Raw genomic sequence first — 26,827 nt, forward strand, 5'->3', positions numbered from 1 at the left:
ATATGCAAGGACAGTGCACAACATTACGTGGCTGAATGCACTGTCATTACAGTGCAAATACCAGTCAACCGTTAAACTGATATTGGAAAACGAAAGCTCCTCATTTAATTCGCACATGGTGCTCAAACCTTCTTGCATACGAAAAGGTGTTCTCTAATCGCGAGTACGTGTCATTGGTCAGATGACAGCCATCACACAGAGAATCGTGCAACCTATTTTTACATCTTTATTTCTCGTGACTAAGCAGTTTACAGATTAGCGATATCAATATCCATACATTTGCACAGTCACGGGATCGTAGCACATGCGCCTAAAAATGTGCCTGGTGAAAAGTGCGACAATTTACAGTACCAACGCGTAATCCACATAAGCATGAAAACTGAAATTTTGCTTGCTGCTGCACTGTTATGCCGCAATATAGATCATATTTACCTGTTGCGTGCACATCTCGGTTGATCTCCGATATTTTCGTCTTGTGTATCGGGCTTGTGTGATAACACGATAACAATGTGCCTGACATGCGCAGTCCCTAAACCGCGCTATCACGAAGGCTATATATACCAATGCCCTGCAATAAACTTGGTTCTTGTTCTGGCCTTCATGCTGACGAGTGCCGTCATTGCGAACTGATACATGGCGTCAGAAGTGGACAGTTGGGCAGGGCGTAGCTCGGAGCACCATGGACCTGCTGAAGCCCCCGGAACCTTTGCAGCTCTCCGGCAACCTGTCGCGGAATTGGAAGCGGTTTAAGCAAAAACTGGAACTCTTCATCAAGGCGACCACGCCAAAGGATGACCCAAGAAGCGGAGCAGCGAAAGCTGCACTCCTGTTGAGCGTTGCCGGATACGAAGCACTTGACAATTTAACACAACTTCTGTTTGGGCTAGATGGTGCATAGCTTATAAATGAAATGAAATTTAAGCGCACACGAAAAACGCACACAAGAGGAGGATACACACAGGAAAGGCGCTAACTTCATCTGATTTATTCGCAGGTAAGAGAGCGAAAATATATACATAAAACGAGACATGCGTAGTAAAGAAACAGATCATCATATCACAATGCGTGCTCAAGGTATCTGTATTCTGCCTGCAAAAGATTAACTATAATAATTTTTTTTAACAGCGCATGCTACACAAGGACACAAGACGAGGAAACACACACACGAGCGCTGAACTGCAACTTTATTTGAGGGGTTCGATTCCCGAGCTCGACCAATTTCTTACTCGGTTTTATTTTAAAAAGCATGCGCTGTTGAAAAAATTATTATGCATAGCCAACTAGCCCGTGAGCTCACCTTATTCAAAAGATTAACTGACGTGTCACTCACACAGTCATGCCCCCTCTTCGTGATGTGAAGTGCTTCTAATAATTCACGTGCCGTCTTATCACCGCTCCTGCCAAGTATCTTTATCTCCTTCAGCCGCGGCTCGCACGCTCTGCAGTTCGCACAATGATCTGCCAAATGTGTCTCTCCACCCCTTAATGCCCGTAAATGTTCCCCCGCCCGGACATTGACACACCGCCCAGTCTAGCCTATGTAAGCCCTACCGCAGGTCAAAGGTATCTCGTAAACGACACCGGAACAGCAGTTGACATGCTTCTTCGAGTGCTTCTTCCTGCAGCCACTCTTATTTTCCGCGCACGAAATGCGTGAGCATAGTTGGGCAAGTTTCTTCGGTGCGGAGAACACCACAGGAATGCCGTGTCGGCTTGCCACCTTCTTCACATGATGGGCAACCTTGTGGATATACGGAACCACTACTGGTTTAAACGAGTTCCTTTCTAGTACGTTCGCTTTGGCGAACATGACCTGCTTGGTTTTCCGAAGAAGGGCCTCGGCCACAGAAACAATGACCGCGCAGGGGAACCAAGCCATAAGTAGCCGGCGTACTTGCTTATTAAAGCTACACTGCATAGCATGCGGGCACGACTTCGAGAAAGCAGACCCCAGGCATAGGCCGGCAATAGACCTCTTGACAGTTTTGGAGTGAGCGGAATCAAAAGGTAAAAGCTCTTTCTGTGCCCTCGGAGCGTACTCCCAACATACATGATCAACTCCTATAGTAATACTGACATCTAAAAACTGCAACGAACCTAGTAAAGGGAGTTCGTGCGTAAGTCTCAATCCCCTCCCGTTCTGCTTAAAGCTCTCCAGGATGCTGCCAACTGCTTCGGTGTAAGAAATGTTTAGTTTTTTCAAAACAATAAGAAAATCGTCACCGTACCTAAAAACTTTCAGCACTCCCTTCCCATTAAAGCTTTGCTCAAGGGCGCGGTCAATAAAAGCTAAAAACAGGTTACAACGCACGGGGGCTACGCAGGACCCAATGCAGATCCCTTGTCTCTGACGATAAAATTTTTGCTCAAAAGAGATAAAAGTGACACCTAAATAAAACGCAAGAACGCGCATAAAATTGTCCACTGTAAGACCACATGAGTTCTGGAAATCCACCTCCCTGCTTTCTTCTATCGCGCTCATAACAACACCGAACAAATCATCGTGGGGCACAGAATAAAACAGATCTTCCACATCTACCGAGAACATATACCCAACAGAAGAATTACCCTTGAGAAACCGTACAACCTGTAGCGAGTTTTTTACAGTGAAGGGGTCATGGACCTGTAGAGAGCCTAGGTGTTTCTGCAGGTACCTACTGAGGACGTGCTGCCATGTACCGTTTTCGCTTACTTACACCTAAACGGTGAATCTGCCTTATGGGTTTTAGCTGTGAAAAACACAGTGAGGGCATTAAACTTTGAGGAAATAATTCTATTCGCTAAGCTGTTCAGCTCTAATTCCCTGCACATGGCCGCCTCCTTAAATTTCACTCTAGTCGCACTAGATTTCACTGTCCTGAAGTTCTTGGTGACTGCATCTTCCGCTCTCTTCTGGTACTCCTCCTCCGCCAGCACAACAAAGCCTCCCTCCTTGTCAGATTGAAGCAGTCGCAGATGATTCTGTTGGAAGAAGGTAACCACTTTTCCCAACCCGTCCTTGGAACGACTAGTGGTGGCCTTGCTCGTAGTCCTCATCAGCACATCTACTCCATCAAGCAAACAACGTTCTTGATTTTCCTTCGCTGCTTTTCTTGCAATCTGCCGGTTCAAACCGAGCAACTCATGTGCGGGGTACAAAATTTTGGTCCCTTTCTCAAAATATCACTAACGTGCTCCGGAACAACAACGTCACCAATAATTGTCAAATTCTTCTGCGTGAAATCCTTCTGCTTGGCCGCTGTCGAGAACAACGCTTGGTTCAAGGTCTGTGCCCATAGGGCTTCCGTCAAGTTAGCCGCAAGGCGATTGTTTCTGTGGCCGAGGCCCTTCTTCGGAAAACCAAGCAGGTCATGTTCCCCAAAGCGAACGTACTAGAAGGGACCTTGTTTAAACCAGTAGTGGTTCCGTATATCCACAAGGTTGCCCATCATTTGAAGAAGGTGGCAAGCCTATAAGGCGTTCCTGTGGTGTTCTCCGCACCGAAGAAACTTGCCCAACTATGCTCACGCATTTCGTGCGCGGAAAATAAGAGTGGCTGCACGAAGAAGCACTCGAAGAAGTATGTCGACTGCTGTTGCGGTGTCGTTTACGAGATACCTTTGACCTGCGGTAGGGCTTACATAGGCCAGACTGGGCGGTGTGTCAATGACCGGGCGGGGGAACATTTACGGGCATTAAAGGGTGGAGGGACACATTTGGCAGACCATTGTGCGAACTGCAGAGCGTGCGAGCCGCGGCTGAAGGAGATAAAGATACTTGGCAGGAGCGGTGATAAGACGGCACGTGAATTAATAGAAGCATTTCACATCAGGAAGAGGGGGCATGACTGTGTGAGTGGCACGTCAGTTAATCATTTGCAGGAAAAATACAGATACCTTGAGCACGCATTGTGATATGACGATCTGTTTCTTTACTGCGCATGTCTCGTTTTATGTATATATGAGTGGGCACGCGGACAGCACGGCAACGAACATGATTCTCAAGATCCCGTTTACGCTTATACAGGTTCTCCTCCCGTTCCTGACTTTCGGTGCCAGTCAACCTACCAGCTTCATCGACGGCCCTACACCTGCGGTGCGTCCTGGACAGCTCAAGGCCGATGCCCCACAGCTACCAGGCGACGGGCGAGTGGCCCCGGAAATTCTTGGCTGCTCCTTCTTCACGAGCCAAGCCGCATCGTCATCGACAGGCTCAGCTGCACCGGATATAAGCCTTCGGCAACGCCCCACCCGCTTCAGTGGGCACGCGGACAGCACGGCAACGAACATGATTCTCAAGCTCCCGTTTACGCTGCTACAGGTTCTCCTCCCGTTCCTGACTTTCGGTGCCAGTCAACCTACCAGCTTCATCGACGGCCCTACACCTGCGGTGCGTCCTGGACAGCTCAAGGCCGATGCCCCACAGCTACGAGGCGACGGGCGAGTGGCCCCGGAAATTCTTGGCTGCTCCTTCTTCAAGAGCCAAGCTGCATCGTCATCGACAGGCTCAGCTGCACCGGATATAAGCCTTCGGCAACGCCCCACCCGCTTCAGTGGGCACGCGGACAGCACGGCAACGAACATGATTCTCAAGATCCCGTTTACGCTTATACAGGTTCTCCTCCCGTTCCTGACTTTCGGTGCCAGTCAACCTACCTGCTTCATCGACGGCCCTACACCTGCGGTGCGTCCTGGACAGCTCAAGGCCGATGCCCCACAGCTACCAGGCGACGGGCGAGTGGCCCCGGAAATTCTTGGCTGCTCCTTGTTCACGAGCCAAGCCGCATCGTCATCGACAGGCTCAGCTGCACCGGATATAAGCCTTCGGCAACGCCCCACCCGCTTCTGTGGGCACGCGGACAGCACGGCAACGAACATGATTCTCAAGCTCCCGTTTACGCTGCTACAGGTTCTCCTCCCGTTCCTGACTTTCGGTGCCAGTCAACCTACCAGCTTCATCGACGGCCCTACACCTGCGGTGCGTCCTGGACAGCTCAAGGCCGATGCCCCACAGCTACCAGGCGACGGGCGAGTAGCCCCGGAAATTCTTGGCTGCTCCTTCTTCACGAGCCAAGCCGCATCGTCATCGACAGGCTCAGCTGCACCGGATATAAGCCTTCGGCAACGCCCCATCCGCTTCAGTGGGCACGCGGACAGCACGGCAACGAACATGATTCTCAAGCTCCCGTTTACGCTGCTACAGGTGCGTAACTGTGTTTCTTTACATGCAAAAAAGAGCGACAATCGTTGCCTACTGCTGTTCCCGTGCCCACGGGTTTACTTCGGAGTTTTAGAATAGGGGGCCCCAACGCTTGGGGGCCCCAAGGAAATAGCGGGCCCCAGCGCTACGTACGAGTGCGCCGGTGAGCTTTAGAATAGGGGTCTCCCCTTCGCAACGGAGCCAGGCTTGCGTTTATCGATCGCAGCGCCACTACGGCAAACAAAAAAGATACTCTTGAAAGAGATTTTAAAATATGCGTTTGTTTCGTCATCAGAAACTGGTATTATCGCAGACACACAATTTAAGAGTAAAAAACTGTAGCAAGTGTGTGTTTTTAAACAGCTTTTTTTTGGTTTTAAAGTCGATGCAAAATCGGTCACTCTTAGCCAACTCAAGTCTAGCGTAGCTCGGCGGTATCTCATGCCTGGGTCTTTTCGTTCTGCGAGCCGTCGGTTGTGGTTTGGGCTAGTTCTCCAACGACATCATGCCGAAATTACACCGAAGCCGCGCCAGTGGATTTAAGCTGGGCGGAACTCGAAGACCTTTTTCTTGGACATCGGCTGCGGTCCGCCCGAGCGCCGCGACGGTACAAATCGAGCGCCGGGCTGCTGAATACAGATGCTGTGGAAGAAGAAGAGTTCCGACGAATGTTCCGCTTTCAAAAGGAACATGTCGATATTTTGAAATGTGCACTAGGAATTCCAGACTTCCTTGAGAGCAGCCAAGTTGTGCGCGTCACGGGGAAAGAAGCCCTGCTGATGGGACTGCGGCGCCTTGCCTACCCGAACCGATGGTGGGATTTGGAGCCCATCTTCGGCCGACACTGCTCTGCCATGTCCAGCATTGTTTCAAAACTATTCTCTCACATCGAGGAGAACTTCGGCCGCCTCCTTGACGACATGACTTCACATGAATGGCTGAACGTTGATGCCCTCGAGGATTACGCAAACGTGAGTTCGGCGGAACATTTCCCTGGAGTTTTTATGACATCGGGAGTTAACTGCCATGTTAACCAGTCTGTCAGTGAAAACTGGTCGAGGTAGCAGCGAATCGAGAGTAAACGAGATTGTTTGTTTTGTTGCATGCGAAATCAAGGTAGTACAACTTGTTGCCATTATGCATTTGTAGTTATTCTCCTGACAGCGCTAACCTCCTTGTCCGTGGTTCAGTGACATTGCAGCTAATTTTTTTATATTACGTACCAACCTTTTAAACTGTTATATTTTGTTGTATCGTCACACAGCGTGTTCCTTTTCATGCAGGCTGTACACAACAAGGGTGCCCCGCTCACAACCTGCTGGGGTTTTGTGGATGGGACTGCAAGACCAATTTGTCGACCGTCCATGAATCAGCGCATCTACTTTTCGGGCCACAAGCGAGTCCATGCCGTGAAGTACCAGGCAGTCATGTGCGCAAATGGCATCATCTGCGAGCTTGATGGTCCCTTCCCTGGGCACAGGCATGATGCTGGTGGGTTCGAGCTGCATCCACTTCATTCTCTACTCGAATAAGCGCTAATATATTGTCCTGCTCTCACATTTCGTAATGAGTGATAGCACAGCTGATAGGTATAAAATCTCCCTATACTGTGGAAATCACATTAATTTCATTTTTAATATACATGTATGCCAAGTACTCGGAAGAGGGCTGAGTTGGTCTGGGTGGTTCATCTCAATACAATGGAACAGTACTAGCAGATGGGAAGGGTTTTCTGCCTCCGTTCTTCTGTTATTCGTGTCAACCTTTTGGCTACAGCCATGTGCCGGGCTCGTCTTATGTTCAGAGTCGACAGCTCACCTGTCTCTCTTCTCTCCTGTCCAATCTGTCAGTGCTGGTCTATTATGCCAAGTATGTATGTCTTCATACTATTATTATGTACAGTACAGTCCTCCATTGCAATCACTTACAGACAGCATTTAAGCTATGTGCACATATGTGCATGAAGGGTAATAAGTTTGCAATAAAAAAGAAATGGACATGTCGGCACTGCACGGTGGTAGTCGCAAAAAGTTTCACTGATAGCTAAAAACATGCTTTAAAACTTCAGTGCCAAACTGATATAATCGCCTTGAAAATCACACAAACCTAAATCACATGACCTAATAATGACCATATGCATCATGTCTTTTACAGGGATGCTGCGAGAAAGTGGACTCTATGAAAAACTGGAGAGGCTGGTGCAGGGTCGCGACTACACCATATACGGGGACCCAGCGTATCCTCTGCGGCCTTTGCTCATGCGTCCATACGCTGGTTCATCTTTAACTCTGCAACAGCAGCGGTTTAATGCCGGAATGAGCACGGTTCGACAAGCTGTCGAGTGGGGTTTTGGAAAAACTGCGAGTCTGTGGGCATTTCTAGACTTCAAAAAAAATTCAAAAAATTCTGCTCCAGAACGTGCCGCAGATGTACCGAGTGGCAACCATCCTTTCAAACTGCCACACGTGCATCTATGGCAGCCAAGTAGGAATGTTTTTTGGGTTGCGCCCCCCTTCGTTGAGCGAGTACCTTCAATGATATCTATTTAGTTGTGAATTGAAAGAATGGTGGCAGAAAGGTGCAGAGAGAGACTTTGTGCCTTCCAGAATAAAGGTGCAAAAATTGAGCTCACTGTCTGGTTTTGTTTGCTTCCTCACGTCAGAAATTGACACAGCAGCGTGCAGTTTTATTTATTTTGCTGCTGCATGAGGGTTTTTATTAGTTGTAGGGATGCATTTTGTTGTTGTACAAAAATGCGCCTCTCTTCTGCCCGCTCTTCAGACTGGCGTTGAAGCTGCTGCTGAAGGCTGGCAAAAAGCTCCATTCTGAGGCGGCTTTCTTCTTCCTTCTCCCTTCTTTCTGCCAGCCATTCTTGCCTCCGCTGTTCAAGTTTTTCTTTCTCAAGCTCTATGCGCTTGTGTTCCAATGAGAGCCTTTCTTTTTCTAAGTCGTGTTCTCTCTGGCGCCAAAGAACATCATGATCAAGGCGCTTTTGAAAGAACTCGAGGTTGTCCTCTGGCTCTTTTCTTTTGCTGGGACCTATGCGCAACAAAGAAAATAAATGAACAGTGAACGAACATATGCAATGGCAACAAAAAATGTTGTGCAGCACACTTAAATTCTGATGCTCTTCTTTGTATTCATGTTAGGTGGAGTATGCTGTTATGACACATATTGTCGTCACCAAAACTGCGCAGTATCCAATTCGACATCGAGCCACCAGGCACTGATGATGTGAGGAACGAACATGCACACAGCATGGTGCTTGAGTAACACAATTCAATGTTTCCCTTCTTTGCTGACAGCATAACACATTAATAATGAGCAACAAAGTATAAATTGTAGTGCCATGCAACGACGCATGTAACAGTTGCGCACAAATACAACTTTTCTTTCCTACAAGGACCACCTTTTTGACAAAACTATTTTAAGCTCGTCCCTGGACCTGGAAATTCGAGTGTGACGCATTGCACATGCAGTGTTAGTCAAATGTGATAGTTTTTTCAACTGCAGCGGTGAAGTTGTACGCCACTCTTCGAACTGCATTGATGCTTGCGCATTGAATGTTTGTGGAACTGTAGACATTGCTAGTTCCCACAAAAGTGTTCTTTCAAGTGTACACATACACATCATAGCTACCTTTATAATCGCAAAGAAGCTGTACTGCTTGGTGACTGAACTTCAAGACTTACCTCGCCTTCCTTGCCGAGCAGGGTCTGCTGCAGCTGTGGCACCTTGTGTAATACTCATTGCTGCAGACATGTTGCTCTGCCCTTGTGTGCGGTTCATGGCCTGGTCACTGGATGGGCCTTCGCCGTTTAAGCAGACTCCAGTGGTAGCCATTGTGTTGTTGGCAATGTCGGCAATGTGATCATCATCGAGGTTTTCATTGTCTTCGTCTGCATAAAATATTTCTTCAATAACCTCGCTCACATTTTGTGATGTTCCTTGCTGCCCTAAAACAAAAAAAAAAAATATTTCAGAGACTGTAAGTACAATGCGACAGGCATAAAGGTATTACTTGTCCACTTCAAGAGGAATAAGCACTGGTGCTTGTATACAAAAAGAAGGCACAAGATAAATTGCATCATTCTCTTGTTCATAATGTTATAGACGCGTTATCATTTCTTCATGCTAAAGGGTGCACGTGTGGTGCAGACTGATGCAGGAAAATTCACAAATACCTGGACATCGATACAGGTAAACTGGATTTAATTTCTGCTAGAGTTTACAATCCAATTTACCCATTGACAAAAGAGAGCTTTTCCTTGTGCTCTAAAATGCTGACCTGGCACTACAATTAACCTCTTCGAGATCACGTCGGGTTCATTGAAACCGGAGAAATCTTCAAGTAAAACAGCCCGGTGCAGCTCGTGTTTAATAGTGGCAGTGCTTACATTTACATTCGCACTATATTTGCTGAGAGCAACGTTACTAGTACCTCAGGCAGGAAAGAAGTATTCGCAAGCACACTGGCTTTGCTGCCACTCTGAACTGGTGAAGCATACTCTGCAGCAGTGCATGAATGCCAAGCAAACAATTTCTAGAGTCCCACAAATAAAGTGTGGGGTTAGCACAGACATATTTCCAAGTCATTCCGTTCAGAGGACACTCACACGAGCTCTGCATCTGTGGAGGCAGCACAGGGCCTTCTTGGTCCGGTGTGTGAATGGCTGCGGCTCCATCCCTGGACGCGCACGCCCGCGCTTTCGCCGACGGCACTCCGGACCGCGCCTGGGGGCGGCAGAAGGCGACCTTGTTTGTCGCCGCATTCTTTATCACATGACCAAATTATTTGGCCATGTCATGTACATCCTGCAGAAGGTGACATTTCTCGTCATACTCTTCTTCAGTTCCGGACCTGTGACAGCACAATGAGGTATTAAAGCATCGCGAGTTGGAATTACGAGCAACACAGCAAGCATGAAATTAATCGCAACCGCCTCGGGTAGTGATCGTAAAAGCAAACGAAAAAAAAAAACAGCTTAGATGTTACTTACTTTTCAAGGTTGGCCCTGTCGTTTCGCTCGAACTGTGCTAGCAGCAGGTCCACCCGGTCGCGTATAGCCCTTTTCGACACATTTTTCCTAGTTCCCTGGGAAATTAATGCGGCTACTTGATCCCATCTCCTGGGATCCTCAAATGGGTTTGTAGCGTAAACTTCTCTCAATATATTTATATCGTCCTCTATCGTAAAGCGGACGCGCACGTGGGCAGCTGCTGCTTTTTCCGATGCCATTCCGCCTCGTGTTCAAAGGAGCACTGTTTGTTTTGACAGAACAGGCACATGTTTATGCACGTGGATGGGCACGCTTTTGTTCGTAGCGCCGCAACGGCTCAAGACTTAAGCAGCTACTGAAGGTAAATGAAAGCCTTATATTTATTGCTAATTCAAATCGTTATTTGTAATAAACTGTAAAGCTATTTATTAACAAAAGGTAATTGCCTCCTGCTGACGAACTACTGAGGCGGAAAACCCTGTTCGAACGTCCCGCCAAGTCATCTCCATGGCGACCAAACACTGCGTACTCGCTAAGCCTAGCAGCTCTGTAAACACGGGAGCATTCTGAAAATTTAGAGCACTTCATCGCTAAAATTTTGTGGTGCGGGCATCTTCAGACAAAGCGAAAGCTTCGTGCGCCTTTCGTTTGCCGTAAACTTAATACACAGAGTAGCGGCGACAACGAATCGGTGGTGTAGTGAGAGGCCCCGCTTCGACGGGCGCCGCCATGTTGCCTGAACGTAGAGCAACGTTGGGGCGCACGCTATTTTGCCGAAATAGCGTTCGCCCCTAACGTTAACCCAAGAAGCAGGGCGGCCCTTGCGTTCTGTGCATGCGCACTTCGACGCCCCAAACTTCTTGGGGCCCCCAAAGCTTGGGGCCCCCTATTCTAAAACTCTCTATTATGTCTGAATGCCTCAACCGCGTTAGCCGCGGAAAATTCCTTTTACTACCTTTTACTGCCTTACTACTGCCTTTTACTACTGATGTCTGGGGATGTTGAATTGAACCCCGGCCCCACTACGCGCGGTGATAAACCTGTCAAACCAGGAAATCCTCCGCCTGCGGCAGAATTTTCCGCGGCTAACACAGCTGAAGAAGATTCAAGTAATGGCGAAATCTTGCGCATCCTTCGCGAATTACAGGCCCAGTCAGTTGCAGCCGCTACCAGCGATCAGGAATTGAAAAAGGGTATCGATGAAGTCCGCCAAGGTCAGCAAAAAATTGAACTTGTTCTAGAGAATTTAGGCTCCAGGCTTGCTGACGTTGAGCGTAAAGTCGAAACCATAGACACGTTTAAAGAAGAAATGGAATGCACTATCGATAAGCTACAGAAACAAAATGAGCGCTTATAAACACGCCTGGTTGAACTCGAGGATAGGAGCCGGCGAGATAACTTGCTACTCCACGGTATCCCAGACGACCAAGAAACGTGGGCACAGACGGAAACGAAAGTGATAAACTTGTTATCCACATGTCTCGACGGCGAGATATCTGTAGCTGATGTTGAACGTGCGCACAGGATAGGAAAACAGCAACCGTCCGAGAACCGTCCCGTTATCGTTAAATTCAAAAGCTTTAAAACAAAAGAAAAAGTACTGCAAAAGAAATCTAAACTTAAAGAAAGCGACGTTAGTGTAACTGAGGACTTCTCACCGGATACACGCCATGCCAGAAACTAACTGAATTTGCCAAATCCCAACCACACACTTCTCCCTTCCAGATTAAATATAATAAGGTAATCATGAACAACAGATGTTACATGTACAGTTCCATCACTGACAGGACATTTAAGGTAACACACGCTGGCTCCACAGCCCCAGTCGCAGACCATTTGCACAATACCCACACATCTGAGCCAGTCACTCCTGTAGAAGAAACCGCGCTACCATCTAATTAACAATCACAGAGGGGCTGTGAATATAAGTCTTCCCAAGAACATGTATCCGTCTTATTCACTAACATAAGAAGTGAAGTCAAAAAGCGTACAGAACTGTCATCTGTTGTAGATTCATGCTCCGCTGATATTATTGTACTAACCGAAACATGGCTACATAGGAACATTCACGATTGTGAAATTCTTGATTCACCTAAACAGTTCCAATTCTATCGATGCGACAGAGATGCGAGGCAAGGCGGTGGCGTCCTTGTAGCTTTAGCAAACACCTGGAATCATTCGCCCTTAACATTGCAACCGACCTGGAAATTATATGGGTATCTGTCAAACTAACCCACCGCCAAGTCATACTAGGTACTTGTTATCGCGCTCCTATTGCATCATCTACATTTATCTCCGATCTTCATGACGCCGTTAATTTCGTAACGACACGTTACCCGTCAGCACATGTCTTCTTACTCGGAGACTTTAATTTTCCTGGCATTGATTAGTCCTGCTCTTTTAATCCTATAAATTCAGATTCTTCTACTTGCCAAGAAGTTAGAGATTTATGTTCGTGCTTTAACCTCACACAAATTGTCACTGAACCTACACGAATAACTGACACTACCGCAAACCTACTAGATTTAATTCTCTGTTCTAGCCCCGAACTGTGTTCACAAATATCATACTTGCCAGGACTAAGCGATCATCGCATATTGAATTTTTCTATCACCATACCTAAGCAGAAGACACCTAGGAAGACTAAAACTTTGCGCAACTATCATCGTGCTTTTTTTTACAAAATCAACAGTGAGCTTGGCTGCTTTCTCACGGCGCTTTTAGAAGATTATGATTTGCGCCCCGTTGAAACTAACTGGTCATTGTTCAAGCATAAGATCAGTACTCTCACTAACCGCTTTATACCAACCCGGACCATCTCGTATAATTCAAAAGCCCCTCGGTATAACACCTACATTAGGCGCCTATCTAATCGAAAAAAAACGCTTGTACCGTCTAGCAAAAACAGTGCATAGTCAGTTTCGCTGGTCATTATATCGCTCTGCAAATGAAGCCTATATTTCAGCTGTTAAAAACGCTAAGAAATTGTTCCTTACTAAGACTTTACCCCATATGTTGTTAGAAAGTCCTAGAAAATTTTGGAAAGTTATTAATCCTTCTGACACAACTAGGATTGTTCTAACAGACTCCAATGATGAAGTTGTTTCTGACAATGTATGTTCAACAGTGTTAAATAATGTATTCTCCAGTCACTTTACAAAAGACTTGACCACTGACTCGCCAGAATTCAGCGCCCATAATTACTTACCAATGTATCTTGTTATAGTAAATCCGGAAGGAATCTCTAGAATTATTGACAACTTGAAATCATTTTCAGCCGCCGGCACTGACGCAATTAACGCAAAATTTTTAAAAAGCAATAAAATATATTCATCGATTATTTTGACTCAAATATTCCAGCAATCCTTAGATAATGGTGCGATGCCGGAGGATTGGAAGACAGGGAAGGTGGTTCCAGCACATAAATCTGGAAATAAGCACTCGCCTCACAACTATCGCCCTATTTCAATCACTAGCATCCCCTGTAAGATATTCGAACATGCTCTTTTTTCACAAATAGTAAATTTCTTAGAATCAAACTCATTTTTCATCCTGCACAACATGGTTTTCGCAAGTCATACTCATGCGAGACGCAACTTCTTTTATTTACTCATAGGTTACACACAATTCTTGATCATCGCTCTATCGCTGACTGCATCTTTTTAGACTTCGCCAAGGCATTTTATAAGGTCTGTCATCGACTTTTACTGCTAAAATTAAGCATGATTGTGCTCGATACTAACGTACTAAGGTGGCTAGAGTGTTTTCTAACCGGCCGTCAACAATTTGTAACTGCTAATAACGTTAACTCGTGTCCACATCCCGTTCTTTCCGGCGTTCCCCAAGGTACCGTTCTCGGGCCTTTGCTTTTCTTAATCTTCATTAACGATCTACCTAACTGCGTTACCTCATCCATTCACCTATTTGCAGATGACTGTGTTCTTTATCGCGAAATAATAACCGAAGACGACATACAGGCAATTCAAGCTGATATTAACATTTCCTCTTGGTGCGAGACATGGAAAATGACGCTTAACGTAAAGAAATGTAAATTCGTGCGCATGTCTCGAACTTGCGACTTACCTACGTATCACCTCAACAATATTGCTCTTGAATCTGTCGCGACATATAAATATCTGGGCATTCATATCACTTCGAACCTCAGCTGGAAAACTCATGTCGATTTCATCATTCGCAAAGCTAATCGCATGCTAGGGTACTTACAACGCAACTTTCATGCAGCGCCTACTGACACTAAGCTTCTATTCTATAAAACACTTCTTCGTTCACAACTCGAGTATGGATCGTCAATTTGGGACCCAGGTATTAAAATCTTGATTAACCAGATCGAAATGATCCAAAACAATGCAGCTCGCTTCATCTTTTCTAACTATAATCGCACATCCAGCATATCTACCATGAAATCTAACCTAAACCTCTTATCACTGGCATCCCGGCGTAATCTTGCACGGCTATCTATGTTTCATAAGATCTTTCACCATAATATTCTGCATGATCAATTATTGATTCCACCTTCATATGTATCATCACGTTTAGACCACATTCACAAAGTTGGCACATTTATATGCAATACTAAAACATTTTTCGATTTATTCCTTCCCCGCACATCAGTAGACTGGAATAGCCTTCCCTCCTCTGTTGCAATGATCACCCAACCTTCATTATTTCAGTCAGCCATACGCAGTATGTAGCTACTAACATGTTTTGTACTGTATAACAGATCACCTTCCTAGTTTCTTTCATTTGTATTTTTGCTGTTTTTTGTGTACTGACATGTGATATTACAATTAGAAACTGTCTCTTAGGTTATAATCATTCATCCTCTTGTATGCCCGCACACTTAACACTGTTCCAGTTATATTCCAGACATTCCCGTTATTTGTTACTTATATTATGAAATTTTTGCTGTGTTCGTATATATCGTTGTAATAACCCGCTCCCCTCTGTAATGTTCCCACCCTGATGGTATCAATAAATAAATAAATAAATAAATAAATAAATAAATAAATAAATAAATAAATAAATAAATAAATAAATAAATAAATAAATAAATAAATAAATAAATAAATAAATAAATAAGTTAATTAATTAATTAATTAATTAATTAATTAATTAATTAATTAATTAATTAAAATAAATAAATATTTCCGCTCTCTTACCTGCGAATAAATCAGATGAAGTTAGCGCCTGTCCTGTGTGTATCCTCCTCTCGTGTGCGTTTTTCGTGTGCGCTTAAATTTTATTTCATTTATAAGCTATGCACCATCTAGCCCAAACAGAAGTTTTGTTAAATTATCTATCCAGATATGAGGGCTCTTTTGTATGTAACTCGTCCCCTTCGTCTTCTCAAGTCAACACTTGTGTTTCTTTCATCGTCGGTCGGACATGTCGTGCAAGATATTTTGGATTCTGCCCTCGCAAGGGTCTGGTGCCGGCGGATGTGAGTGCCCTGTTGGGATTTCTGCGTCCCCCTTGGGGTCTTCTGAAGCGTTTGTTGAAGCTTTGGAGGTGTGAGCTGTGGCGACAAGTTAGAAGGTGTCAAGACCAGCTGCGTGTGCTGTGTCATGTGTTGGATCCTGGATGGCTTGCTGATATCAAGCTGCGCGCCATCAATCGCCTCGCGGATAACTTGACGGAGGCCCTATGGGCACAGACCTTGAACCAAGCGTTGTTCTCGACAGCGGCCAAGCAGAAGGATTTCACGCAGAATAATTTGACAATTATTGGTGACGTTGTTGTTCCGGAGCACGTTAGTGATATTTTGAAAAAGGGACCAAAATTCAGTAAAGACCCAAGTGTCCCCGCACATAAGTTGCTCGGTTTGAACCGGCAGATTGCAAGAAAAGCAACGAAGGAAAATCAAGAACGTTGTTTGCTTGATGGAGTGGATGTGCTGATGAGGACTACGAGCAAGGCCACCACTAGTCGTTCCAAGGACGGGTTGGGAAAAGTGGTTACCTTCTTCCAACAGAATCATCTGCGACTGCTTCAATCTGACAAGGAGGGAGCCTTTGTTGTGCTGGCGGAGGAGGAGTACCAGAAGAGAGTGGAAGAGGCAATCACCAAGAACTTCAGGACAGTGAAATCTAGCGCGACTAGAGTGAAATGTAAGGCGGCGGCCATGTGCAGGGAATTAGTGCTGAACAGCTTAGCGAATAGCATTACTGACTCTAAGTTTAATGCCCTCACTGTGTTTTTCACAGCTAAAACCCATAAGGCAGATTCACCGTTTAGGTGTATAGTAAGCGAAAACGGTACATGGCAGCACGTCCTCAGTAGGTACCTGCAGAAACACCTAGGCTCTCTACAGGTCCATGACCCCTTCACTGTAATAAACTCGCTTCAGGTTGTACGGTTTCTCGAGGGTAATTCTTCTGTTGGGTATATGTTCTCGGTAGATGTGGAAGATCTGTTTTATTCTGTGCCCCACGATGATTTGTTCGGTGTTGTTAGGAGCGCGATAGAAGAAAGCGGGGAGGTGGATTTCCAGAACTCATGTGGTCTTACAGTGGACAATTTTATGCGCGTTCTTGAGTTTTATTTAGGTGTCACTTTTATCTCTTTTGAGAATAAATTTTATCGTAAGAGACAAGGGATCTGCATTAGGTCCTGCGTAGCCCCCGTGCTTTGTAACCTGTTTTTATCTTTTATTGACCGCGCCCTTGAGCAAAGCTTTAATGGGAAGGGAGTGCTGAAAGTTTTAAGGTACGTAGACGATTTTCTTATTGTTTTGAAAAAACTAAACACCATTTCTTACACCGAAGCAGTTGGCAGCATCCTGGAGAGCTTTAAGCAGAACGGGAGGGGATTGAGATTTACGCACGAACTCCCTTCACTAGGTTCGTTGCAGTTTTTAGATGTCAATTTTACTATAGGAGTTGATCGTATGTTGGGAGTACGCTCCGAGGGCACAAAAAGAGCTTTTACCTTTTGATTCCGCTCACTCCAAAACTGTCAAGAAGTCTATTGCCGGCCTATGCCTGGGGTCTGCTCTCTCGAAGTCGTGCCCGCATGCTATGCAGTGTAGCTTTAATAAGCAAGTACGCCAGCTGCTTATGGCTGGGTTCCCCTGCGCGGTACTTATTTCTGTGGCCGAGGCCCTTCTTCGGAAAACCAAGCAGGTCATGCTCGCCAAAGCGAACGTACTAGAAAGGAACTCGTTTAAACCAGTAGTGGTTCCGTATATCCACAAGGTTGCCCATCATGTGAAGAAGGTGGCAAGCCGACACGGCGTTCCTGTGAAACTTGATGAAACTTGCCCAACTATGCTCACGCATTCCGTGCGCGGAAAATAAGAGTGGCTGCAGGAAGAAGCACTCGAAGAAGTATGTCGACTGCTGTTGCGGTGTCGTTTAGGAGATACCTTTGACCTGCGGTAGGGCTTACATAGGCCAGACTGGGCGGTGTGTCAATGACCGGGCGGGGGAACATTTATGGGCATTAAGGGGTGGAAGGACACATTTGGCAGACCATTGTGCGAACTGCAGAGCGTGCGAGCCGCGGCTGAAGGAGATAAAGATACTTGGCAGGAGCGGTGATAAGACGGCACGTGAATTATTAGCAGCATTTCACATCAGGAAGAGGGGGCATGACTGTGTGAGTGACACGTCAGTTAATCTTTTGCAGGCAGAATACAGATACCTTGAGCACGCATTGTGATATGACGATCTGTTTCTTTACTGCGCATATCTCGTTTTATGTATATATTTTCGCTCTCTTACCTGTGAATAAATCAGATGAAGTTAGCGCCTGTCCTGTGTGTATCCTCCTCTTGTGTGCGTTTTTCGTGTGCGCTTAAATTTCATTTCATTTAGAAGCACTTGACGTCTTCAACACGTTTACGTTTGGTGAGCAGGAAGACAAGGAAGATTACGACACCCTGGTCCGGAAGTTTGAAGCATACTTTGCCGAGGTATGCAATGAAGTGCATGAGTGGTATTTTTTTCGCTCGAGAAAACAAGAAGACGGAGAGCCGTTCGAAAGATTTATTAGAGACCTCAAGAAGGAAGCAGCGCAATGCAACTTCGAAGGACTGCACTATTCAATGATCAGGGATCCGATCGTGTTTGGGACGAATAATTCCAAACTGCGTGAAAAAATGTTGCCGGAAAAGGGCTTAACGTTGTTAAAGGCTGAAGAAATGTGCAGGGTAGCGGAATCAGTGGCACAAATAAATCGGGTCTGGGCCAGGCCCGGTGACAGCATTGACTCCGTCTCTCGCAGTAGGGCATCGTGCCACCGCTGCGTAGACCGGCAAGAGACCAGTGCAGTAGACGGTAGTTCGTACCGGTGCAAGAAATGCAACCGACGGCACGAGCCGAGGCAGTGTCCTGCTTACGGAATAAGATGCAACACTCTTCGAAAGCTGCATCACTTTGCGATCTGTTGTCCGGCCAGGGCGGTCGTCAACGAACTCGGCGCACAGTTCAATGATGAGTTTGATGTTCTTGACGTCTGCATCGACAGCTGCATTACTGGTGATTGGACTGTCGAAGCCAAAGTTGGAGGTCGTAAAGCATTATTCAAGGTGGATACCGGAGCACAAGCAAGCTTCTTACCATTTTCAATATACCGCAAGTTGAGAACTGCCGAACTGAATCCTACGAGCTCTGTGCTGCGAGCATACAATGGAGGCATCATCACCTTCTGCGTACTGTAGCTTCTGCGTACTGTAGCTTCTGCGTACTGTACCATTCTGCGTACTGTAGCTTCATGTCAAAATTCTGATCTTTTGCTTGATATCGCCTTTGCATTTAATTTAAAGCAGGTCGTGCAGGGGCCGACACGTACTGCATCAGGTTCAAGCTCCCTTCTAGACCTTGTGTTTGTTACCGATACTATTGAAAAACTTGGCTTCTCCGTTGAAATCATACCAGGCATTTCTGATCACAAAGCTGTACTCTTCAAAAGTAACATGATGCGATCGCCTGTCTGTGAGTTAAGAAAACCATTTCTTGACTTCAACAATGCCCTAGACGAAAGTATCTTAGATTTATTGGAACAAGACTACGATGAATTCGTTGAGAAACACGCGGCTGGTCTCATGAAAGTTAATGACCTATGGGTGCACTTCAATTCTATTGTACACAAATGTATCACAAGATACGTGCCGACTAAACTTAGAAAAATGAATCGCAGTAGTCCCTGGATTACTCGCGAACTGCTCCAGCTCAAGCGTCGTATCAAGCGTCTAGGATCCAAGCGCTTTAAAACAGGGCACGTTTCCCTGCGGTCACTTCGCACAGAGTTGCGCATGAAAATTAAACAGTCTAAGTACACTTTTTTTAACGTTAAAATGCATAACTTTCTCACCGCAGACCCACACAAATTTTGGATACACTTAACAAAGAAGAAGGATACAGTTAGTAAAATTCGTTTGAATAACAGAGAAAGTAAGGATCCTTACGACATTGCATCAGCTTTCAATAATTACTTTTCTTCAGTGTTTTCTACTGACAGTAGGCAGGAGCCTGAATTTCGATCCACGTGCCTTATCTTACCAGACCTACAAATATCTGTCGAAGGAGTTTTTGCAGCTCTACTCAATTTAGACAAAAAGAAGTCTCCTGGGCCCGATGGCATCCCAAATGCGTTTCTCTCCCGCTACGCAGAATGGTGCGCGAAATATCTTGTCATCATTTACAATGAAAGTCTTTTAAATTCAGAAGTTCCGGCTGACTGGAAGACTGCAAAGGTCATCCCTATCCACAAATCGGGTGACAAACTTTGTGTAAACAACTACAGGCCAGTTTCACTCCTGTGTACCTCGGGTAAGGTTATGGAGCATTTCATTTTCAAGCACTTGATTTCTTTTCTAGAAAGCAGTAACTTCTTTTCTAGTAACCAGCATGGGTTTCGGCGTGGCCTGTCCACCGTAACACAACTAATTCACACAACCAATGAACTTTTGGCATGCATTGATCAGGGTGGGCAAGTAGATGCAATATTTCTCGACTTTGCGAAGGCCTTTGATCGCGTTTCGCACCGTAATCTAATAATAAAACTCAGACATCTATTACAAAATCAGCGTCTTGTTCAATGGCTCGATTCCTACCTCTCTGAACGGCACCAGTACGTCCAGATCTCAGGTTCCAATTCTATGCCAGCTCCAGTTCTCTCAGGAGTACCCCAGGGCTCCGTTCTCGGTCCACTATTGTTCCTTATTTACTTAAACGACTTAAACTTCGACTCCCCTGTACGGTGCCGTTTTTTCGCTGACGACTGCGTTGTATATCTGCCTATTCAAAATGCGGAGGATCACCACGTGCTGAATGACTACCTTTCAGAGGTCTCAAGGTGGTGCCTAGTCTGGCAAATGTCACTAAACACGTCTAAGTGCTCAAAAATGACATTTACGCGTAAAAAGTGCGCTCTTAATTACACATACACAATTAACGGTGCAGCTGTCTCCCCCGTAAACGAATACAAATACTTGGGGGTTGTATTCAATAGTAACTTGACTTGGAGTTCGCACATCGGGCATATAGTCTCAAAGGCGTCCAACAGGCTTTGGCTGTTAAGAAACCGTCTAAGGCACTGCACATCTAAAACTAAATTAGCAGCTTACACTGCACTCGTACGGCCATTACTGGAATACGCAGATGTGGTTTGGGATCCGCACACCCAAGTAGATGTACAGCGCATTGAAGGCGTTCAAAGGAAGGCGCTTAGATTTGTCTACAACGCATATGGAAGGCACGTTTCGGTTACTAATCTATTGAGGCAATCTGAACTGCAGACACTTAAATCTCGTCGCAAGTTGCACCGTCTAAAAATGTTGCATGGGATTGTTAATAACTTAACAAACATTCATTTTGAGACCTACATGGCATACAACACTTCACGACCAACGCGCAATAAACACAATTTGACAATCATGGTGCCACGGTGCCGAACGAAAGCGTATCAGTTTTCTTTTTTTCCAAGAACGATATTGGAATGGAACGGGCTTCCGTGTGACGTGGTCCGTTTGACAGATCAGAAGTCTTTTTTATCTGCTGTCATATCGTCATTTTAAGCGCAGTGTATTCATTCATGCTCTTTTGTTTGCTTTCTTTTGTATGTTTGGGTAACCGAGTGCATTTAACCTTGCTCTTTGTCTTTCTATAAAACCCTGTGTGTTAGCTTTTGCTTCTTTATTCGCATTTTTACTTGCTTTGTTTTGTCGCGATGTACGATGTACCCTTGTACCACTCCTGCCTTGGCCACCAAATGGAGGCTGGCAGTATTGAATAAAATAAAAATAAAATAACCTCGGAACAACAGTCCAAAAAATAACCGTTGGAGATGCTGCAACTACAGTGAAATTCTACGTGGTGAAAAATGGACGTCGTGCAATACTGGGGCTTCACGCATGCGAAGCTCTACGCCTTGTGCAGCGCACAGTGGACACTGTCAGCACTTCTGCTGAGTACGAAGCGATCAAGCACTTCAGTCACGTCTTTGAGGGTTTAGGATGCCTAAAGCAACCATACAGCACGGTACTACAGCCAGATGCTACCCCAGTCGTCCAGCCAGCGCGGCGGGTGCCCCTGTCTTTGCGCCAACCGCTTCGCGACGAGCTTCAAAGAATGGAGAGAGCTGGTATCATCACAAAAGAAGATGGACCTACCGACTGGGTAAGCCCTTTGGTTTTGGTCAAAAAGAAAGACGGCAGTCTTAGGGTGTGCATGGACCCGAGAAGGATCAATGAGCATATAAAGAGGCAACACTACCAGCTTCCCAAGCGAGAAGATATTGAAGCAAAATTGACCGGCGCTTGCTACTTTAGTTGCCTAGATGCAAACTCTGGATTTCACCAGATACCCCTCGACGACGCAACGTCAAAAATTTGCACTTTTGCCACTCCTTTCGGTCGATACCGTTACTTGCGCCCGCCGTTTGGCATTTCATCGGCATCGGATGTTTTTCACAAAATGCTGAGTCAGATGTTTGACGGGTTGCCAGGAGTTCATGTGTATATCGACGACATTTTGGTGTGGGGCACTACACGTCAAGAGCATGATGAACGGCTAGTAGCAGTTCTGAAAGCTGCCGAAACAGCAGGATTGACACTAAACGCCGAAAAATGCAAGTTAGATTTAACAGAGGTGCATTTTCTGGGTGACGTTATCGGACAAAAAGGAATTTCCCCGAACCCGAAGCTTGTGCGCAATCTGTTGGAAATGCCGACACCAAAAAGCAAAACCGATCTACAGCGCATGTTAGCAGTGATCAACTACTTCGGAAAATACGTGCCAGTGTTGTCAGAACGAACAGCGATGCTGCGAGCGCTTATCAAACCGCAAGTCGAGTTCGAGTGGACCGAAAACCACGCGAAGGAATGGAAATGCATCACGCAGGCACTTGCGACATCACCCTTGCTAGCAATATTTGACCCCAAAAAGAAAACAAAAATAACTTGCGATGCGTCCAAGGACGGCGTCGGAGCGGCGCTTTTACAGTGTCACGGTGGTCACTGGCGACCGGTGGCATATGCTTCACGAGTCTTAAAGGTGCACTGAAGAGGAATCTGAACTTGTCTTTTTGCCGCGGGAACTCGATCTACACGTTCCTAGCATTCTTAGAAACTGCGACTTATTGCCCTGTATGGCCGATTTCCCAAATTAAATCGAATTAACGTCCGGCTCCCGCCCTTTTTTTTTAATTCTGCCTCGTACGGTGGGCGGAGTCGACCAACGCGTGGAGTGCCTTTCACCCAGTCCCGTGGCGGCTTGCCGCTCTGCCATCGGCGGAGTAATACGTAGTAGTACGTAGTAGCAAATATTCCGCGCGTATTTTTATTTCTGCGGGCATATTTTGCGACTATATTATCTGCGAATGAAACTATTTATTCATGGAAACCTAAAAAACAAAATAAAGCGAAAGCAAAGCCTCCACGGAGCTACCTGAAAGGAACTTCACGCGTTGGTCGACTCCGCCCATCGTACGAGGCAGAATTCAAAGAAAAGGGCGGGAGCCGGACGTTAATTCGATTTAATTAGGGAAATCGGCCATACAGGGCAATAAGTTGCAGTTTCTAAGAATGCTAGGAACGTGTAGATCGAGTTCCCGCGGCAAAAAGACATGTTCAGAACCCTCTTCAGTGCACCTTTAACACCACCGGAGCAGCGTTACGCGCAAATTGAAAAGGAGACGCTGGGCGTTCTGTTGGTTGGTTGGTTTGGTTGGTTTGTGGGGTTTAACGTCCCAAAGCAACTAAGGCTATGAGAGACGCCGTAGTGGAGGGCTCCGGAAATTTCGACCACCTGGGGTTCTTTAACGTGCACTGACATCGCACAGTACACGGGCCTCTAGAATTTCTCCTCCAAAGAAATTCAACCAGCGCGGCCGGGATCGAACCCGCGTCTTTTGGGTCAGCAGACGAGCACCATAACCACTGAGCCACCGCGGCGGCTGGGCGTTATGTTCGTTTGCGAGAAGTTTCATCAGTTCGTGTATGGACAGACGGTCATTATCGAGACCGACCACAAGCCACTTCTTTGAATCGCTGCTAAAGGAATTTGTGACATGCCCCCACGATTGCAGAGATTTTTTTTAAGACTTCTCAGATATGACTATGTTCTACAGTACGTTCCAGGGAAGCACCTGGTTTTGGCAGACATGCTCTCACGATCGACTACATCCGGGGGTGTCGACAATGCTGGTGCCACAGAAGACGTCGAAGTTCACGCACTACAGCTCCCGAACGGCATGGTCACGGTAACAACGCACCAAAAACTGGCAAAGGAAACTGCTCGTGACTGGTACTTACAGATTGTCGTCACCAACTTATCAGCAGGAAAACCAATTCAAGGTGAGCTGAAGCCGTTTTCATCTGAACTGTCCGTAATCAACGGAACTCTGTTCAAAGGAACAAAAGCTGTCGTACCGAGAAGCATGAGACAAGAAATGCTAACAAGAATTCATGCCGGCCACCTTGGTTTAAGCAAATGCAAAGAAAGAGCAAGACTTCTCGTTTTTTGGCCAGGCTTGAACAACGACATCGCAGTGCTTCTCCGAAACTGTTCTACATGCAGAAAGTTCGCGTACCAGCAAGCCAAAGAACCTCTGATAATGCGCCCGGTGCCGCAGTGTGCGTGGTACAGGGTCGGAGCGGACATCTTTTGTTTTGGGGGAAATTCTTACGTTGTCGTATATGATGCTCTTTCCAACTTCCCAGATGTCGAGAGGCTTCCAGACACAAGTGCAAGAAGTGTTGTTGCGGCTCTCAGTGCTATGTTTGCTCGAAACGGCATTCCTATCAAACTGTGCACTGATAATGGACCACAGTTTTCAAGCCAAGAGTTCGCAGCCTTCGCTAAAGAGTATGGTTTTGCGCACGTCACGTCTAGCCCACACTACCCGCAGTCTAACGGCCTTGCCGAAAAAAGTGTGCAAATTGTCAAGCGGATAATGAAGAAAACTCAAGACGCACAACACGACTTCTGGCTAGGCCTTCTGGCCTACCGATCAACGCCACTGATTGATGGTCAATCCCCTGGCGAGCTTCTTCAAGGCAGGCGCCTTCGATCCAATCTCCCTGATTTTGGCGGTATCAAGACTATCGAAGTCAAGAAGCACCGCCAGACGCCCAAAGGACAGCCGTTGCCTCCACTAGGTAAAGGTGACGTCGTCAGGCTGCGAGACACAACTTGGTCACAGAAAGCAAAGGTGGTTGGGGAAGCTGCCCCGAGGTCCTACCACGTTGTAACTGAAAGTCGTCGTGTTCTTCGGCGCAACAGGCTACACCTGCTTCATTCCAGCGAGCAGTATGCTGAAACAAGTGACGATGACACCGACACCGACACCGTGACACCGTGACACAAGTGACACCGACGACGACTGCGCAGACGAAGCTGACTCAAATGCAAGGAACAGTCCAGGGAGTGTGACACCGCAGCCTTCTGGCACTACAAGTGCAGCACCTCAGCAGCCTCCGGGGTTCTGTGACCAACATCTAGCCCACATCTAGCCTTCGGCTTCGATTACCCATCCAGAGCAACCCACCAGTGTCATCAGTCTGAGGAGGTAGACTCGTACCGTGAAGCATCCCCAACGTCTTCGTTATGACGCTGCTTTCAATCAGTTATCATGAACTTGAACCACTGTCTTGTGCTAACCTTGGAAGGATGTATCGGGCTTGCGTGATAACACGATAACAATGTGCCTGACATGCGCAGTGCGTAAACCGCGCTATCACGAAGGCTATATACAGGGTCTGTTCTGAAAGTAGTAGGACTGGTTTTTTCCTGGGCGAACGGGCGGACGAGAGGTGGTCTGCGCGTGCAGGATCGTTGAAGGGGGATATTGGGAATGCTGGGGAAAATCAGCAGTCGGCTCTCAGCCGTTGAAGAGAGGAGGTCGCTTGTACTGTGAACCCATGTCGAAACGTCTCGTCACGCAGAATCGTCGAGCGTTTACTGGATCAGCGATACGCGATCAAATTTTGAGTAAATCTTGATAAAACGGGCAAAGAGACTCACAACACGATTAAGGAGGCCTACGGTAACGCTTCCATGGGTTTATCAGGTGTTTTTTGAGTGGCACAAGCTTTTCCGAGAAAGCAAGGACAGAGTGGAGGAAGACGACCGCTTCAGACTCCCTTCGACCAGCAAGACCAACGAAAATGTGTAGCGAGGGAAACATTTACTTAACAGTGATCGTAGAATGAATATCAGAATGATTGCTGATGACTTGAGCATTCCTCAAACCCAAGTTTTTGAGATCGTGACAGAAAACGTATCGATGAGGAAAGCATGCGCGAAGTTGGTGCCGGGAGTGTTGTCAGAGGAGGAAAAGGCCAGCCGGTAAGATCTTCTTCATCATCTGAACGAGGACACCGATTTTTTGCCCAGAACAAGGCGGAAACGCTGCCTCAGCCCCACTACAGCCTCGACTTGGTCCCGCCAGACTTTTTTCTATTCCCGAGAATAAAATCGACGCTTGAGGGGAAACATCACGGATCGGTAGAGGTGGTTCAACAGGCCGTGACGAGGGAGCTAAACAGCATTCCGGTCCAGGCGTTCCTGGAGGCGTACGAAGCCTGTAAAACTCATTGGCAGCAGCGTGTAGGTGCGGAAGGGTGCTACCTTGAAAAATTGTAATCGTTTGTACTATTCTCTTTAATAAATCTTGTTTAAAAAAATCAGTCCTACTACTTTCAGAACAGACCATGTATATCAATGCCCTGCAATAAACTTTGTTCTTCTTGTTCTGGCCTTCATGCTGTCGAGTGCCGTCATTGCGAACTGATACACTTGTAGCGGGATTTCTCGTTGTCCCACCTCTTCTTTAGCTGTTTCACGGTCCTCGGTCGGATATTTGGCTGACTATTATATTCAGTGCAGATTTTCTGCCAGGCCTTCGTTTTGGCGTGCAGGGAAGCACTGTTCGTTTGCTTACACTCAATAATGAGCTCATATTTACGAACCAGTGCACTGAGCACCTCTTGCTCCTCGTGAGTATACACGAACCGCCCTTGCCCGTCCGCGGCAGTCTCGCTCGCCCTGTCCTGTGTGCTGCTCATTCCTAATGAAACGCCCGCAAGCTGAAAAGAACGGACGTTCAATCGGACGATCGCGCCAAACAGCCAAACTGCGACCCGTGGATGAGTTCCCAACGCTAGCGCGAACTGCTCCGGTCGGCTC

At 46.5% G+C, this 26,827-nt stretch overlaps 3 pseudogenes; 2 read left to right on the forward strand and 1 right to left on the reverse strand.

Moving 5' to 3' along the window:
- LOC149345517 (uncharacterized) overlaps positions 1-26,827 on the reverse strand; it is a 39,490-nt pseudogene that overhangs the window by 1,803 nt on the left and 10,860 nt on the right.
- LOC149345518 (uncharacterized) lies at positions 5,847-7,716 on the forward strand (annotated as a pseudogene).
- On the forward strand, positions 21,522-25,275 carry LOC149345519 (uncharacterized; annotated as a pseudogene).

Source organism: Amblyomma mixtum, chromosome 4 (genome assembly GCF_055824585.1).
Source record: "Amblyomma mixtum isolate Tamu chromosome 4, ASM5582458v1, whole genome shotgun sequence".
Lineage (NCBI taxonomy): Eukaryota > Metazoa > Arthropoda > Arachnida > Ixodida > Ixodidae > Amblyomma > Amblyomma mixtum.